At 38.9% G+C, this 18,199-nt stretch overlaps 1 pseudogene; it reads right to left on the bottom strand.

Moving 5' to 3' along the window:
- Positions 1-14,761: 14,761 nt before the first annotated feature.
- On the bottom strand, positions 14,762-16,858 carry LOC103072914 (eukaryotic translation initiation factor 3 subunit E pseudogene; annotated as a pseudogene).
- Positions 16,859-18,199: the final 1,341 nt, after the last annotated feature.

Here is an 18,199-nt window from a genome sequence, read left to right as displayed (position 1 = left end):
GTCCCTCAAGTATTTCCGAGGTTTTCCCCATTCCTGCTATTTATGTAGTTAGGAAATAGAACTTCTAGTTCATCTGCCCTCAGCTCTTTATCAAGCTGCCATTCTAAAGTCTCTGTTGCTGGTGACCCTTGGAACTTAATATTTTGTTGGTTACATTGTTGTCCAGAGGAGATCAGCATTGCTACTCTCTTTGCTATCAGCTGGAGAAGGTGGTTTCCCCAAACTGTTGTGCCTTTCCTATTCAAAACATCCCTGAACAAAGGCTCTACTTTTTGACTGGAATTTACTGAAGCTTTGTGAATAATGAAAGGAAGGTAAAATACTGAGAATAACTTTAAAAGGCTTTTTGCATGGCTGGTTCCTCTTAATTTAAGGGTCATTTCCCCAGAGCGACCTTCCCAGATTATTTTCCCCTATAACACATTTTCCCATGCAATTATCTTCTCCTTCTCCCTCCTCCTTCTTTTTATTCTTTACCAGGACCTGAAATTATCTTATATATTTGTTTACTTGTTTATTTATTCCCTTGTTTTAGAAAAGAAGTGCTTGTTCATTCCTAAGTTCTTGGAACCTAGAACATGGCATGTCTCACTGTAGGAAAGCAACACACATTTGTCATAAAAAAAGGATGAGTGAATGAATGAATAAATGAATGCACAGAACCAGACCTTCCTTAGGGTGTAGCTAATTTTTGTTCATTTTTTACATATCAACTTGCACATGACTTCCTCAGGCAAGGTCCTCCATGACCCACTACACAGGATGAACACTCCCTGCTACATGATCCTTCTGTACCCTTTATTTATCTAAAATCATTTATTTCATTATCTGTCTTCCCTGCTTGATTGTCAGGTCAAGAATTGTCTGTTTCATCTCATAATGGGTCCCCAACTCCTAGACAAGTGCATCCCATACAGCTGGTGTTTAACAAAACTTTTCCAAAAAAAAACTATTAAAAGATTATTCAACTTGATGAAATAACATACAATTAAGAAGTAGCCTTCTTATTTAATGGAAAACACAAAATTGAAACTATGTGAAGAAATCATTCTAATATAAAGTTGACCTGCCCAAGTGTTTTACAAATTGCTGTTTTGTTTCTTGACTCTTAACATCTCTCACTCATGAGTCATTCTGTTCCCATAATGAATAAATATTACAAATTCTTTCACTGCCATTATAAAGAACCTTTCAGAATACCACTCAATAATAAATGTATCATTTAACCAATAAAGTACTAATACCTGCCATTAACAAATCTAATGACTAAGGAAATCGTTTCCCAATGTATACTTTCACATTATTCTGTAAGGGGGAAAAATTGTAATGGTCAGTGCTCATATTTGTTACATTTGGTGTCATCAGAAGAGATCCACATTCGAAGTGACGTGTCTGGGAGTCAACCTGCTTAAGGATTCTCACTCCTCAGGAATGTGAAGATGGTAGCATATTCCTACCCAAATTTCCATGGCCAAAGCAGTAAAACAGTCACTCAGCAATTTTAAACAGTCACTCGGCTATTTTCATGCCTAGGCTTTTTTTTTTTTTGGCTGCGTTGGGTCTTTGTTGCTGTGCACCGGCTTTCTCTAGTTGTGGTGAGCGGGGGCCACTCTTGGTTGTGGTGCGCAGGCTTCTCATTGCAGTGGCTCCTCTTGTTGCAGAGCACAGGCTCTAGGCGCTCAGGCTTCAGTAGCTGTGGCATGCGGGCTCAGTAGTTGTGGCGCACGGGCTTAGTTGCTCCATGGCATGTGGGATCGTCCATGACCAGGGCTCAAATCCGTGTCCTCTGCATTGGCAGGTGGATTCGTAACCACTGCTCCACCAGGGAAGTCCTGCTTAGGCCTTTTTTGTATTGTTTTTTGTTTTTCATGCTTAGGCTTGAAACACTACTTTTCACATATGTTCACACAACAGCAAAAAACACCATTTAGTTAAAGAAAAAAAAATCACAATTTAAATAAAAATTAAATATACAAGTATATAAAAATAATATTATACTATTTAATTTTATGGCAAAATCTCTCAGCCTAGAAGCACACTTTCTTTCTGCTTTGGAAAAAAATATGTATTTTTTACAGTGCCGCAGTTTCCTCATTTGTAAAATGGATATAATAATGGCCATAGAGTTCAGAGAATTGCCTTATGGTTTAAGGGAGTTAGTAATCATGAAAACAATAATTATAGCTCCCAATTATGGTTTAAGGGAGTTAGTAATCATGAAAACAATAATTATAGCTCCCATTTATTGTTTACCATATGCCAAGTATTGTGTTAAATATTTTATCTAGATAACCTAAATGAACTGTACAAAAACCCTATTTTATTGATAGATTTCAAATGAATAAATAAGGAACCAAGACACAAGAGATTAAATAACATGTCAGTGAGAACTGTCATAGTGTAAAACTCTAGTTGGCACCATTGATGTTGTAGTTTATAGGTATGGCAATCCCTGGAATCACATACTCTGAGTGTCAGAGCCAGGATTAAGTATGGGGACAGATGGTTACTAGACTTACCGTGGTGAGCATTTTGTAATGTATCTAAATGTCAAATCACTATGTTGTACACCTGAAACTGACATAATGTTGTATGTCAACTATACTTCAATAAATAAAAAAGCTCTTAAACATAACACTCTACCACTTGGTTAACTATAAAGTACAGCACTAATGCAACAATATTAGCTAGTATCTCCATAAATGATTATAAATATTAAAATAATTTTATTTTGAGTGTCTTGTTTAGACTTTCAAAGTACACCAATTAAATGTATTTAAAAGAGAAAAATGGTTACAAAATTTACCAGAAATGAATTCAAGAGAGAGAGCATCTGATATGGGCTTGGAGGAAGCACAGGTTGACCCAAATAGAGTAGAAGAGAGTAGACCACTGGCTGAGTTTAAATTAGCATGATGGTACCATTCCCTTTCTCATTAACATCATGTAATGAGGTATAATTATGTTTTGTGGGTTCAGAATACAACAGATATAGAAGCAGCAATATCACATGTGCTTTATGCAAAGAAAAACTGAGATTCAAGTCATATCTTATAAGGATCCGTTGTACTTTCTGAGCAAAGTTTTTAGTCCAAGTTTCAGGAAACTCGTGTGTATCTTAAAACAAATCTTAATACGAACTTAAAATCTCTTTTGTTTCCTTAAGAATAATACAGAATGATTTACTAATAATAACTAACAATACTTATACTTAGTGAGGGCTTACAATGTTCCAGGCTCTGTGCTAATAATGTCACATTGATGACCTAATCTAATCCTTCCAACCACTCTGTTATTAATATTATTATAATTTTATTTTACAGATGCAGAAACTGAGGCATGAAAACATTATGTTGCTTGCCAAAGGTCATAAGCTAGATGTTCATTTTTGAAATGAACATCTTTACCAGTCTATGCCAAAGAGAAAAATAAGGCAATCATTTTAGGGAATAACAAGTTTCCAAAGGAGATACTTCAGGTTCTTAGCTATTAAAAGTAGCCCCCAAATTACCAGTTTGCTAAACACGTAACCTGTATTATCTCAACTCAGTGAGAAGTGTACTGTTTTTTATTTCCAGTTTGTACTTTACAGAGAATTTAAGCAATTTGCCCAACTACACAGAGTTAGTGATAGAACTGGAATTTGAACCCAGCTTTGCCTGATCTTAAAGTCACCTCTTGTAACCACTACGTTTTACTGACTCTCTCCACTCAATCTTATAGATGGTTCCACCAGTTGTCCCAACTATGCCCATGTGTCATTTCTTCTCTAGCCTCTTTACTGGATGAGTACCATCACCTTCCTTGTTTTTCTCCCTATTCATCTAGCTTAATTCACTGAATGATTTTGGAAGAGGCTATAGACAAAATTTTATTCCTTTGTTTTTCTCATTCATAATTCCCAGAACCCACAAGCTTCTTCCATTTCTAGAAGCTTCAGTGAAAAGGAATAGAGAATCAAATCCTGACTCTGATTCTGGAAACTTTCTCCACAGACCAGGGAGGTGCAAACTCCAGAAATGATGTTCCTTCCTCACACAAGTGATCATCTCTGCTCAACTGTCCCATAATAGGGACTGTCACTCAGGCAAGAGTCTCCAACCATCCACACATATGCACAGAGTGAGTTTTATTATTAATAACAAGAACAATGACAACAATTAGCATTTATTAGAGTCTTCTATTTTTCTCAGTACTTGCTAAATGTTTCTTATACTTTACCCTATTTCATTCTCACTTCCACACCCTAAAGTAGGTATTACTATAACCACTTTGCAATTGATGAAACTAAAGTTCATGCAAATTAAGTAATTTTGTCACAAAGCCTGTAAGCTAGCGTATGAACACTGGGCTTTCTGATTCCAAAGCCCTTGCTCTGAACCCTTGTCCCATATTACATCTGATCCCATCCCATCAAAATATAGTAATGTTTGAGCATAAATATAACACTGATGTATTAGTACAAACAAATGCACACATGCATACACATAAAATCACCATATTTACACATTATGCAATTCCACACCTACGGGTATTTTCTCACGGTGTCTTTCAAGTTTCACTTAGCAGCGCTGTGACCAAGCACGCCATATGAATCCACAAATAGTATTGCTAGTCTGATGCAATTCAGTGGAAGCCTTACTATTATAATAAAACTGTCTGTGGCTTTTTACAGTTTACAAACATTTTATCTAGTTCTCACTTGATGTTCATATCAGTCATAAAATGTGCAATCATCTCATTTTGCAGAAGGCGGTACAGCTTCTGGTAATTAGACAACAACCTGAAATTAGAGGCTAGCAGAGGAAAGAGTGGGGAATTTAATCTCAGCTCAAACTTTCGTATCACTTCCCATTGCCTTTCTTCCTGTGTTTCATGGATTATTTCATCCTAAGCTATTCTCTTCACTCTGTAGTTGCGGATATTGGTCATCTTGTGGAGTTAAATATTTCCCAGATGGAAATCTCCAATCAATTGTATTACACCAGAATGCTTTTACCTGGATGGAGTACTTATTTCTTCCTCTAAGTATTTTACTTCCCAGTGAAATGCCCGCATACAGTCCAAAGTAAAATGAGTTAAATGGCCCCATGTCCTCTAATGCTGAGTCAGTTAAAGTGGGGTCTACGTGACTGAAGACAGTCTATCTCCAAAGGCAGACCTCTTTATCTTCTGGGTAGTCCCAGGGCTAAGAACCCAACAAGCCAGCACTTTGTCTGGGATGGTTTCTGGCTTCTACACTGCAGCACTTTTGTTTGTGACCTCGGTTTTCTAAGTGCATGAGTAGGAAAGATAAAAGCCCTCTCCCGTCTGAAACCCTGCATCTATAGTTATTCAATGCCTGCACATTTTCTGATTCCATACACTCATATGAATAGGACATTCAGCAATAATTCCAAGATAGGACTTCTTGTGAATTAATGTTAACTCCTACAAACCACTACCTGTAACCCCATAAAAAAAACCCTATGATCCCAATCCAGCTAAGAAAAGCCACTTACAGGATTTATAAGCAATTCCACAACACGGCGCTGCCAAGGCTGGTAAACAAGCTAGATAGCATGACCTATTCTTTACGTCCCATAGGCCAAACCACCATATGGCCTGCCTACACTACTGCAATAGCCACCAAACTATTCTCGTATATATTCTTGTACCCTTACAATCTAATCACCAAAGATCAGCCAATGTGATATTTGAAAACATAAATTATATTATGTCACTCCCCTTCTTGCCACCATCTTATGGTTTCTCCTCAGTCTTAGAATAAAATCCAAACTCCTTATAATGCTGGTTAGAATTTATTCAGAGAACATCCTCAGAGGGACTCTTGGTAAATTCAAGAAGATCATCAGTCTATGAACACTCAGCGGAGAAATTTTTTCCTATAAAATATTTGAATTCATGGGGAAAACCTGAGTGCTGCAAGACAAAGAGATCTTTACAATGAAAAGTGACAGATTGAGAGATAACCACCCAAAGAAAAAAATATGTTTCTAATGGGGATCTGAAGAAAAGCATTAAGAATCTATGCTGTGCAATCCCACTACTGGGCATATACCCCGAGAAAACCATAATTCAAAAAGAGTCATGTACCACAATGTTTATTGCAGCACTATTTACAATAGCCAGGACATGGAAGCAACCTAACTGTCCATCGACAGATGAATGGATAAAGAAGTTGTGGCACATATATACAATGGAATATTACTCAGCCATAAAAAGAAATGAAATTGAGTTATTTGTTTTGAAGTGGATGGACCTAGAGTCTGTCATACAGAGTGAAGTAAGTCAGAAAGAGATAAACAAATACCATATGCTAACACATATATATGGAATCTAAAAAAAAAAAAAAAAAAGGTTCTGAAGAACCTAGGGACAGGACAGGAATCAAGATGCAGACATAGAGAATGGACTTGAGGACACAGGGAGGGGGAAGGGTAAGCTGGGACGAAGTGAGAGAGTGGCATGGACATATATACACTACCAAATGTAAAACTGATAGTTAGTGGGAAGCAACCGCATAGCACCGGGAGATCAGCTCGGTGCTTTGTGACCACCTAGAGTGGTGGGATAGAGAGGGTGGGAAGGAGGGAGATACAAAGGGGAAGAGATATGGGGATACGTGTATATGTATAGCTGACTCACTTTGTTATAAAGCAGAAACTAACACACCATTGTAAAGCAATTATACTCCAATAAAGACGTTAAAAAAAAAAAAAGAATCTATGCTGTAGTTAGGTTTTTACCAAAAAGGATTATTTGGCTTGAAATCAAGCAATGGAGCTTTACTCAGTCAATTTTTATTTTAAAAAATGTTTTAAAGATTCTTGGGATTATGGCATCTGTGAAGCTAAAATGGAAACTAAAAACCAGCTATTCAAAGACCTTTAATCCATGGATGAGGAAAGTAATTCCCAAAGGAGAATGAGCTGCTGAGGGTCTCATATGAGTTGGTGTCAGAGCTGGGCTAGAACCCATGACACCACACTGCCTCAGCACTTTCAAACAATTAGTTACAGAGAACCAACTTCTTTTTATCTTCTTTCTTTTCTTTCTTCTTGTTTGTTTTCTATGCATCACAATGCTTTAAATTAAATGAAACATATACAGCCAACCCTCCATTTCCGTGGGGGATTGGTTCCAGGACTCCTCATGAATACGAAAATCCACAGATAACTCAAGTCCCTTACCATGCATATGACAAATATGAGTCTACATTTCTCTACTGGTAGATTTAACAGACATAAAGCCACTCTGTAAGACTGATAAACAGCTGTTTAAATGCTTATTCCCAATCCTACAATTATCACATGCAGATCAGTAACAGTTTGAGGACTAGCAGCAGACTGCACTTTGAGTAGCGATGTTCTACATGTCATGCCTAAGCCATCACCCTTCCAGGTTCACAAGATCCCTCTCAGTAGCAAGTTGGCACTCAACTTGCATAAACCGTTACAAACCAGGCTGTTGCCATCTCCAGATGCAATCCTCGTTCCTTAGAAATTAATCTCATCGTGAACTCACTTCCTCTGAGGAGAAATCCTGAACCTAGAAGTGACTTCAGGTACAGGAGAGAAGGCCTCTCATGCTGAGCATTTTGATCATCTTTAAAAAGACTCAGAATGACCGATGTTAAAGGACATACCAAGAATTTCTTCAGACATTTATTTCCCAAAGAAGATCACTGAGGAACATATAATCGTTTTTCCAAAACTGCCCTGTGGCATTTTCCTGTTCCTACCAACACTTCTCAATCTGTCTTGTTTCATTTTTTTCCACATAACCATTCAGTCTTCAACATATTATATTTCATTTGTTTTCTTATATCCTCCAATAATAGCAATATACATAAGTAAATTCATCAGTTACTATCCTAAGTGCTTTATGCACATTCATTCATTTAATCCTTAGAACTGTGAAGTAAACACTATTACTATCCTTATTGCAGATATGGGGCATAGAGAGAAAATAGATGGGTTCAATTTTGAACTTGGTGAGATTAAAACACCTGTAAGATACTCATGCATAGATATCCAGCGGGCTGCTGTACGTGATCCTGGAACTCAGGAGAGCAATGCCATTTGAATTAGACATTAGAATCCTCAGTCATTTGCATATGCAAATTAGGGCAGCAGACCTGGAGGACATCTCTTAGGATCATTTGCAGAGTTCAAAAGAGGGCCAGACCTCTAAAGAGCACCAGATACACCATGATCTGTCATTAACAGCATCACATAAGTACAGTTACTAGATCCTGTGTAACTGAACTGCTACTGAGAGCATCTCCCTTTATAAAGAAAAAGGGGCCTAGATTCCACAATCTTTTGCCTTCAAAAAAGGACAGAGACAAATTATATTAGAACATGATGTCAATGACTGTGCTTGACAGAAACAGTGTATCTGTGGGAACAATGAAGAATGGCATGGAAATCAATAACAGCAGGGCAAACAGCCCATCAGCCTGCAGCCTTCTGAAGGATTCCCATTGGAGGCAATGGGGAGACTTGTTCTTTGTGGTTGAAGGAGATGAAACTAAGACAAGTGGGCGAAAGCTACAGAGAAACATGTTTCAGCTTGTTTAAAGAAGTGTTTCCCATAGCTCGAGCTCTCAAGGTGGACCTGATTGCCTGTCAGCAGTCACTATTGGGTAAAGGCCAGGTTCCAGTTGAGGGTTAGACAGGATGGGTCCACTCTGTACCCATGAGAAATGCTCACAGCCTTTCCCACGGTTGTGAGGACAGAATGGGTATTTTTCCTGGTTGGGCAAGAACTATGGGACAATAGCTGTGTGGTTCTCTGACAGCTCTCCTTGACAGTGACGTGGGTTGTGAAAAGGCCAACAATAGTGCTCACCAAGCAATGGCTCTTTGAGTCCTGTTGAGCAGTACCTTAAGTGTCCTCCCAACATGTAGTAGGAAAACTCTAGTTGCAAGTCTCTCTTGCATCCTGGAATTCACTAAAAGGCAGACTCACAGAAATCTCCCAGCTGGAATGACCTCAAAGTTCTAGCTGAGCTCCCACCCACATAGGAATCTCCCTTGCAGCATCCCTGACAAATGCCTGCCTAGTCCTGTTTACATACCTTCCATGATGAGGAGCTTTCTGCTTCACAAGGTGCCTGCCCATGGTTCAATAGTTCTCATTGTTGTTGATAAAAATAAAAACAATAGCTAACATTTATGCATTTCTCACTATGTGCCAAACTACGCTGAATACTTTCCATGCATTGAACTATTAATCCTTGCCACAAATTTATTAAACAGATGAGGAAATTATAATGGTAAGAATCATAATGTTAAGAATATTTCCAAGTCCATGAAAAGTGATAGAGCTAGTTTCAAAGAATATGATTTTCACAAACTTCAATCACTCATCTATCATTTCATTTGTACATGTCTGAAAAGTCACCCTTGCTGTTATGCACCAAAAGTTTCTCTTTAAGTGATTTTGTTTCATTTTTTTAAAAAGCAAAATATCTACTTTAACCACTTCTTATATATCTGAAATCACAAAATTTGTCTACTAGTTATATATTTTCCCTAGTATGTATTAAAATAAACTCAGAAATAATGAAAATTTTCAAAATGTTCAATCATGTCCTAAATGAAAACATCTTTCTTAGCACCATTTTGTGCTAAGAAAATACACTGTATTTTGGTAAACACTGTTCTAGGCTATATTACTTCTCTTTTTGTAAATATGTATTTTTGAATCAAAAACTTGATTTTTGCAATTATTTTTCTCTGTTGGTATTAACTCTGCCCTGTGAGCTTGCAGAGAAAAAGTCTTGGCAATCTTGTCTTTAAGACTGGTTTTCAAGCATCTGAGAAGATTATATCTCTCTGAAGTCTTCTCCAGGTTGGTCATTTCCTGTTCCTCCAACTCTTGGACAGGGTTTCTAGCTTCCTCTAGACCCTCTTAGGCTGGTCACTCTTGCTTGAACTACCCTATTTTGTAAAACAGCCACAGTTGTTATTATATAAGGGCATATACAACCCTAGATGTAGAGCCCAGAATCTTTACACCTATATCCAGTAGCTGCTTCTGTGCTCAGGTTCAGATCTACCCAGGGCTGGGGACAGAATACATACCCAGCTGGAAAGAACATGGTCCCAGCCCAGAAGACATGAACTATTTCACAGCTCTGCCTACCCTTTGGCAATCACTTGATTTATAGGAGTCTGAGTTTACTCAAAGGAGAAATGAATATGTCTTGTCTTGCCAGGCTCCCAGCATGGTTGTGGAGATAAAATGGACAAGTGACATGTAGACTTTTGTAAACTATGAAGAGTTACAGACATTAGTTATCATTAAAGTAGACCACACGGCCTCAATACACGATTACTTAACCCTATGAGTGACCTTTGAACCCAGACCGCCTTATAGATCTTTTAGAAAATATCAAGTTCAAGAAAGCATATGTGGACAACACCTGATAGTCAAGTAAGTCACCATGTGAGGGACTGCTATATGCTAGTCACTGTTCCAGGCCTGGGATATAGTGTTGAATATAGGAGACAAGTAGGGTTGATATTCAAACAGTACAAACTAATGGTCATACTGATTGCTAAGATACTGAAATATTTCCACAATAATGGGCACATAGTTCATATGCATTGCTTAGTTAATATGCATTGCTAATTAACACGCATTGCTTATGTACTCCAACCCCTCCCTCAGGACTCCTGGGCCTCCCCACACACCAACAATTTAAAGGTCGGAGGGCAGGTAAGGGGGCCTCCTGGACCCTGTCCCAGGGCTTTGGCCATGGTCAATTCTGATTGATTAGTGCCATGTGATACTGGTTGTTAAATATTTGGAATATCACCCTGGGAAATGGTTTCCATTCTACTGAGAAGATACAGAGTAAACAAGTGAATGAAACAATGTATAATTCAGTTGCACATTGTGATAAGAGCTATAAAGGAATGAGATGGTGATGTGGGTGGAGTGGGGGGTGGACCTCAGATCGCATGATCAGAAAAGGCTTCCTTGAGGAAGTGAGATGTGTGTTGAGACAGGAATAGGGAAGAAGGAATGAGAGCCAGCCATGCAAAGATCTAGGGGGAAAGCATTGCAGGCAGAGGAAAGAGTAGGAGCAAAAGCCCTGGGGCAGGAGTGGGTTTGGCATGTATGGAGAAGAGAAAGAAGGCCCATGTGCGTTGCCCAAAGTAGGCCAGTGGAAAAGCATGCGAGTGCTGGCAGTCTCCAGTAACAAGTCTGGGTTTTATTCCAAGTGCGAGGAGAAGTCATTGGAATGACTTAAGAACATTGAAATGTGGTTATCATATTTACAAAGTGCCTTGTTCTGAGAAACTCAAATCTCGGAAGAGAGTTCATTTCCTATTTTCTCTCAACTACGATTGCCAACCTGAGGCTGATGAATGATCTGATAGATGTATATGTGGTGGATGATAACAACCAATTCACCAGCCTAGAGGGACCAACTTAGGAGGGAAATCAGACACCTAGAATTCTTGTCATGCAAGGCGGGAAGAACAGGAAATGACCAACCTATAAAAATCTTAATGGGAACATAGTCAATCTTCTCAGACACTTAAAAGCCAGCCTTAGAGACAAAGTTGCCAAAATGTTTTCCTTTTTTTTTTTCTTGAAATATAGTTGATTTACAGTGTTGTGTTAATTACTGTTGTACAGCAAATGATGACCATCATTAAAAAGTCTACAACTAACAAATGCTGGAGAGGGTGTGGAGGAAAGTGAACGGTCCTATAAGGCTGGTGGGAATGTAAATTGGTGCAGCCACTATGGAGAACAGTATGGAGGTTCCTCAGAAAACTAAAAATAGAACTACCATATGATCCAGCAATCCTACTCCTGGGCATATATCCGGACAAAACTATAATTAAAAAAGATACATGCACCCCTATGCTCATAGCAGCACAATTCACAATAGCCAAGACATGGAAACAACCTAAATGCCCATTGACAGAGGACCGGATAAAGAAGATGTACATATATACAATGTTTTCCTTTCTATAGTCTGATTTCCACAACAACAGGGTAAAGTGGTTCAAGCAGAAGTTATCGTTTCTTACCATTTTATAAGAAGTATCCGATTCTAAAAAGAAAATTACATTCATGCTCTACAGAGCCATCAGCAGGAGTCATTTCACCAATTTTGCTTATTGAGAAAGAAATCAAGAAAATTTGCCTGATGTTACATACAATTATCACCATTGGGTTAACACTAGAATACAGGTGCTCTGAGCCTCTTTATAGTACTCTACTACCACCTTATGACATTTGGGGAGCAGGAGAATTTTGTAACTTTTGGGCTAGTCAGTTGAAGAATGACCCAGCCAATTCCCAAGGTACTATTCAGCCCACACATGTGATGACAATCTTGTCAGGCATTCAGACAATCTGCATGCTTTATCTAGTGTAGAGAAGGCATACATGCATTCAGTTTGGCATACATACACTTCAGTTCATTTTCATTTTAAATTTTAGAGATGGCTAAAATCTGCCCAGGAAATAACCTGTGATTGAACTGCCATCTAGTCAAAAAACAAAAAAAACTAAGCTTTCTAAAGATGACCCAGACAATCACAGTGGTGTAAGGGAAAGACAGGGGGATGAGGAAGAAAGAAACGCTTCTTTGTTCATCATTTTCCTAGAGACCCCTAACTCACCCATGGATATCCAAAAAGTACAGAATAATAGAGGCATACATGTTCATGGTCATGATATGGCACTGTTGAATAAGAGAATCTCAGGAACATGGGGAAAGGCTGTTGCCCACAGGATGGAACTGTATGTGAAGGCAGCCTTTCCCACACCTTTGCAATGAAGTTTCCCTCTGGACCCTCCTCCATGTAGCGTAGGTCTAACTTCATCTTCATTCAGTTCTTTCCCCATAACTTTACCACTCCTTCACCCACTCCCTTTGCTTACTTTGGTATTTTCTCTCTCCCATTAGTCTGCAATGTTCTTTGTGGACAGGGACCATGTCTCCTTCTTTACCTACTTCCATAGTACCAACCATGGTATTTTCCAGCACATCTTTATTAAATAAAATAAAATATAACTATGACTGCCATTTATGGAGCAACATGTACCAGGTATGACATTAAGTGTTTTACCTATTTTTATTTTATTTAATCCTTTTAGCAATCCAGTGATGTGGTGTCCTCAGTCTCATTTTACAGAGGAGCAGACAGAAGACTGAGGAAGTTAAATAACTTGCCCAAGGTCACATAATTAGTAAGTAGCAGAACTGGGACTCCATCCACATTTTTTCTGATGCAAACACAGAGTAACTTACACACTAATCTTGTCTGCCTCTCTGTACTGATTATTTCATTATAATATTTAAAGAAAAGAGCTGGAATGGTGAGACAGAGTTAGACAAGCAGCCACTTGCATTCAGGAAGCTGGACCAGTCGAACGGCCAGCAGAGTCCACATTCTTGCTGTGTACCTGGGTATTAGAGGGTGGGCAGGTATCTGTGGGAAGGAACTCATTCAGACCTTAAGCTAGTTGCCATCCCCTTTGAATACCAGACAAACAAACTGAAAAGGAGCTGCCCTGTGCTGAGGTGTACTACATGCTAATCTGCTAATCCTGTAGTCCTTGGAAGAAGAGAAGTAGGAGATGTTTTCTACAAGTCCTTTGCCTAGCAGACAGAGAGCTGAGTCAGAGACAGTTGGCTGAAATTGTGAAAAGGCAGACCAGCAGCTTAAGAGAGGGTGGTGCAGATCTCTTGCTATTCAGCCTTTCCCAGGAGCTAGAAAGCAGGATGCTCTCACCACAGTGAGAATGGGGATTTAGAAAGAGTGGGAGGTGTCCTGGTGAAGGGGAAATATGCCGATTTGGAAATCCAAGGTCTTGGAGTTGTTGAAAAAGTTATTGAAATGAATGAGGTAAAGGCAACACAATGGGGTGTGGTTTAGTAGAAACGAGCACTAGCCTTGGACTTAGGAATTGTATCTTTGAATTTCAATGTTGGAACAAATATTAAAAATTATGAAGATGGATAATATTTTGAAATATTAATTGTGTGTTTCTGGAATTTGCTTCATTCCTTGTTCCTTCCCACATTCAATCAGCTAAGCATTCTCCAAAATTGCCTTGGAGGTGAACTGACAGAAGAAAGCAAAGAGAGTTGGTTGCTGGTTTTGAGTTTAGCAACCTACATATTATGACTCAGCTATAGACACATGAGATTTTGAGAGAATATATGATATGATGATGATATAAATGATAAGAGAAAAATTACCTTAAGGCAAAGGATGGGTTCCCAAGGCTGAGAAGAAAAAGATAAGAGAGACTTAGAAGACAGCTGGACAAAGAATGAGGAGACGTCGCCAGAGGGACCATAAGAACAGTATTGAGTCAATATCCAGGGAATTGCCAGTGTCCATCTCAGCGTGATCATATGTAGCTAGGGCCCAGGGACAGAAGCTACTGCCTTCAAACATGAAGTCTTATATGCTGCCTGGACTGAGGAGCTATGATGAGTTCCTTCCTTTGACAGAAGTTAGCATCTGGCACACTGATCATCAAGCAGGAGTGATAGCCATTTATACCTTGACCCTTAAGATTGTTCTGTTCCCATCCAGCCTACCCTAGAATTGTCAAGTATTTTGTTTTAATGAAAAACAGCCAATTTTATTCAAATTCTCCAAAATTTATACTCATTATGTTAATTGTTTCCAAAATGTTTCACGTTTATATAATGGTTTTATTATTTCACCTTTCTTTTATAGTTTTTATATTTTTTCTGTACAGTTCTTCAGTAGAAGCCAAAGTCCTGAGTTGCCCAGTTAAGAGCCTCTGACTTACTATTCTGATTATGTTTCTTCTCAATATTCATGACCAAAATCTGGCTTCTAAATGAAAGGCTTTGGCCTTTTCAATCACTTGCTGATAGGATGAGACTACAGTGTCACCCATAACCACATGACCTAATTTAGAATCAATCCTGGCATCCAGTCTTGCATTTCTAATCAAATTTACAATCCACCTTTCAGCTTCTTCTGGAGTCATGATCAGTTTATCTGCCAACATGTTAATGCTGATACACTGATGAATGCAACAAAAAGTCTCAAATACAAAGAGATGGCTCTTTTCAATGGACTCCTCCGGACGAGCCACCGAGAAGAAATCATTCACTAGCACTGATTCATAGTCCTTCAGCTTTTTCTGAGCCCCATAAAAGTCAAAATTAACATATAAGCACTCAACAAACTCTGTAACGGGTTTTTTTATATGTGTAAGACTCCTGTTGAATAACTTTGACCAGATCATTTAGCACCTGCCGGTGTTTTCAAACATCTTTGTTTGTTATGACTGCTGTGGTCAAATAGCGGAGAATATGTGGACACATCATCTGAATTACATTAAGGTACTGTGGCTGGTAGAGGAAGAGATCAATAATGTTATCACGTGCTTTGGGGTGATCGAAGAAAACATACAGAGACCAATGAATGAGCATGTTTGCTGCTGAAGAGACTAGAGTGGCAAACTCACAGAGTTATTATCTATGGTCTCTTTTAGCCACGTAAGGTCTTCCATGGCTGCATTCCAATTCTGCATTAAGATTTCAGAGACCAGTTTTCCCCAGAGTGAACTCAAAGCATTTCTGTCCATTGTGGGAACCAACACTCTAAAGAAGTAAAGATATTCTGCTGCTCCAGAGTAGTTTCCACATTTATATTGGAATTTTGCATACCTTTAGGGTGTATCTAAATATAGAATTGTCAAGTCTAAATCAGCCTTCTGGGACACTTGTATACCAAAGAAATAGACACTTAGAGGGGTGGTAGTGTAGAAGAAAAATCTCCCAACCCATGGACTTACTAGGTGGGAATGAATGAAGTCATCTAGGGATTTCTCGTGTAGCTGACAGTCCAAAAAAACGTTATCCTCTATGATTTTCAGAATAATGACCCCCCAAACGTATCTACATCCTAATCCCTAGAATCTGTGAATACGTTGCTTTACACGGCAAAAGAGACTTTGCAGATGTGATTTAGAATCTTGAGATGGAAAGATAACTCTGCAATATCCTGGAGGATCCAATGTAATTATAAGGGTCCTTATAACAAGGAGCTAGGAGGGTCAGAGTCAGAAAGGGAGCTTTGTCAATGCATGGAGAAGTTGGAGTGATGTAGGGCAGTGAACCAAAGAATGTGGGTAGCCTCTAAAACCTGAAGAAGGCAAGGAAATGGACTCTCTCCTAGAGCCTCCAGAAGGAAACAGCTTGTTAATAACACAGAATCTTGAGCCTTTCTCTAAATCTACTAAATCAGATTATCTGGATTTGGGCCCAGACTTATGTATATTTTAACACTATCTGAGGTTATGCTATACAGCCAGTCTGTACTAGCCCATGCACAGCAGGTAGAAAAACACTGGATCTAAACTGACAAATGGGTCTCTGAGACCACTATCACATTCAGAAATGTTAATGTCCTTACCACATAAACACCAAGTGGTCACTCAGTTTCATAAGAACACTTAAAGGGATTATGATCTCATCACCTCTTGAATAATACTAACAGCTTTCATTTATTGAACATATCCTAAGACAATCAGGGTGCTAATATTTTTATGCATTATCTCATTTAACTTCAGAGCAACCTTATAAAATAATTATTAATGTTATAATTTACAACAACAGCATAAAAGGTCTAGGAAAGTTAATTGTAACCACATGGAAAGTCAAAAGTATGGTTAACATGTAACTGGAATTGCTGTTTTTAATGCAACTGGGTTGGAGCAGACAGGATCTCAAACCAGTTCTATGCATTCCTACCAAGGTACCAATGTGAGGATTCGCTTCCACACGATCTCTCCTCCTACAGGTGTTCAGGAGACATCCTGTCATCAAAGCAACACCTTAGAATATACCTAGTGAGTAAGAGGTTTTTTCCACACAGGGAAGGTAAAATACAGCTGAGCAAAGTTTTGGTCACAAAGAGCTGCAACTCTCATAGGACAAAGACCAGCACTCTGCTAGTGTTTCATTAGGAGGTCTTTACAAGATGTAATGAGGACAGCTGTATGGCATTGATGATTTACAACACTGGTCCAAATGTTTAATGTGATCCCATGATATCCATTAATGATCTGACTCCCACCTTGTGATAGATGGTGTCTCTCTATTGGTAGTTGATGAGTCTTAGTGCCAGTTCCACAGCTCTCCCCCTGGTTCCCTCAGGTATGTTGAGTCCCAGGCAGGCTAGCCTCCACCAATCTCCTCCGTCAACATTGTCTTTCCTCCACACATTAACTTCCAGCCCATGGAATTTTTATTTGGTCTTAGTGGGCAGTGCTGTGTGACTCCTACTTTATATTTCCAAACCTACTATTTCAGCATATACTTTGTGTTCTACTTCCTTCCAGACATTCTGGCCTTAGATTCTAAAAGCTGGACTCAAAATTCCTTTTCTCAAACTATTCTCTCAGCCTTGAATTTCAAAATCCTGACAGTATAAACTGGCAGTTGGCTGCATGAGGTTCAAGGACATGTAGGAGAGAGAAAAAAGAGGGCTATACATACAATATCGCAATATATTATTCTTCCCCATAACAATAATCCCCAGGGTCAAACAGGCAATAAGAGATGAAGCCAGGAATTATTCTCACTTCTCTCTGATGTCAAAGTCTATACGACACCCAGTTCATCATTGGACATCTCTAGCTAGTGAACCCAAGCCTAAATCCCAGCAAATTCTACCATAGGTCCTAGATCTGGGCTTATGAAACAGCTAAGTTCCTCCTTTTCCAGGACAGTCATTAAGATACTTGAAGATAATTATTTGGGCACCTGAGTCATTTTTGAGCTAAGTTACCACCCAGTTTCTTCTACTCTTCTTCACAGACATGGTGTTTCTTATTTTTCATTATCCTGGACCTCCTTTTGAATGTGCACATGTTTTTGTGTGTGTGTCCCTCTTGACTTGTGACTTTCCTAAATAAGCTGCATCATCCCAACTAGTGAAGTCCAAAGTCAACTACAGAAACTTTTCTGATCTTGTTCCTGACACCACATTCCTAAAGCAAAGGATATTTGTACAATGCATCATGTGTGCAGATTTCTACTTCATCTGTCTATGAGATACGTACAAGCTCAGGGAAGGCATTTGGGATGAATTTAGGGTATGCCTCAACCTCTTGCTTGAGCCCAAAGAGCACTCACATGGCCAGAACATACCAAGGTTCATAA

Source organism: Lipotes vexillifer, unplaced genomic scaffold (genome assembly GCF_000442215.2).
Source record: "Lipotes vexillifer unplaced genomic scaffold, Lipotes_vexillifer_v1.1 scaffold1599, whole genome shotgun sequence".
NCBI lineage: Eukaryota > Metazoa > Chordata > Mammalia > Artiodactyla > Lipotidae > Lipotes > Lipotes vexillifer.
The sequence above is the reverse complement of the archived record's forward strand: the minus strand, read 5'-3'. Positions and strand labels throughout refer to the sequence as shown.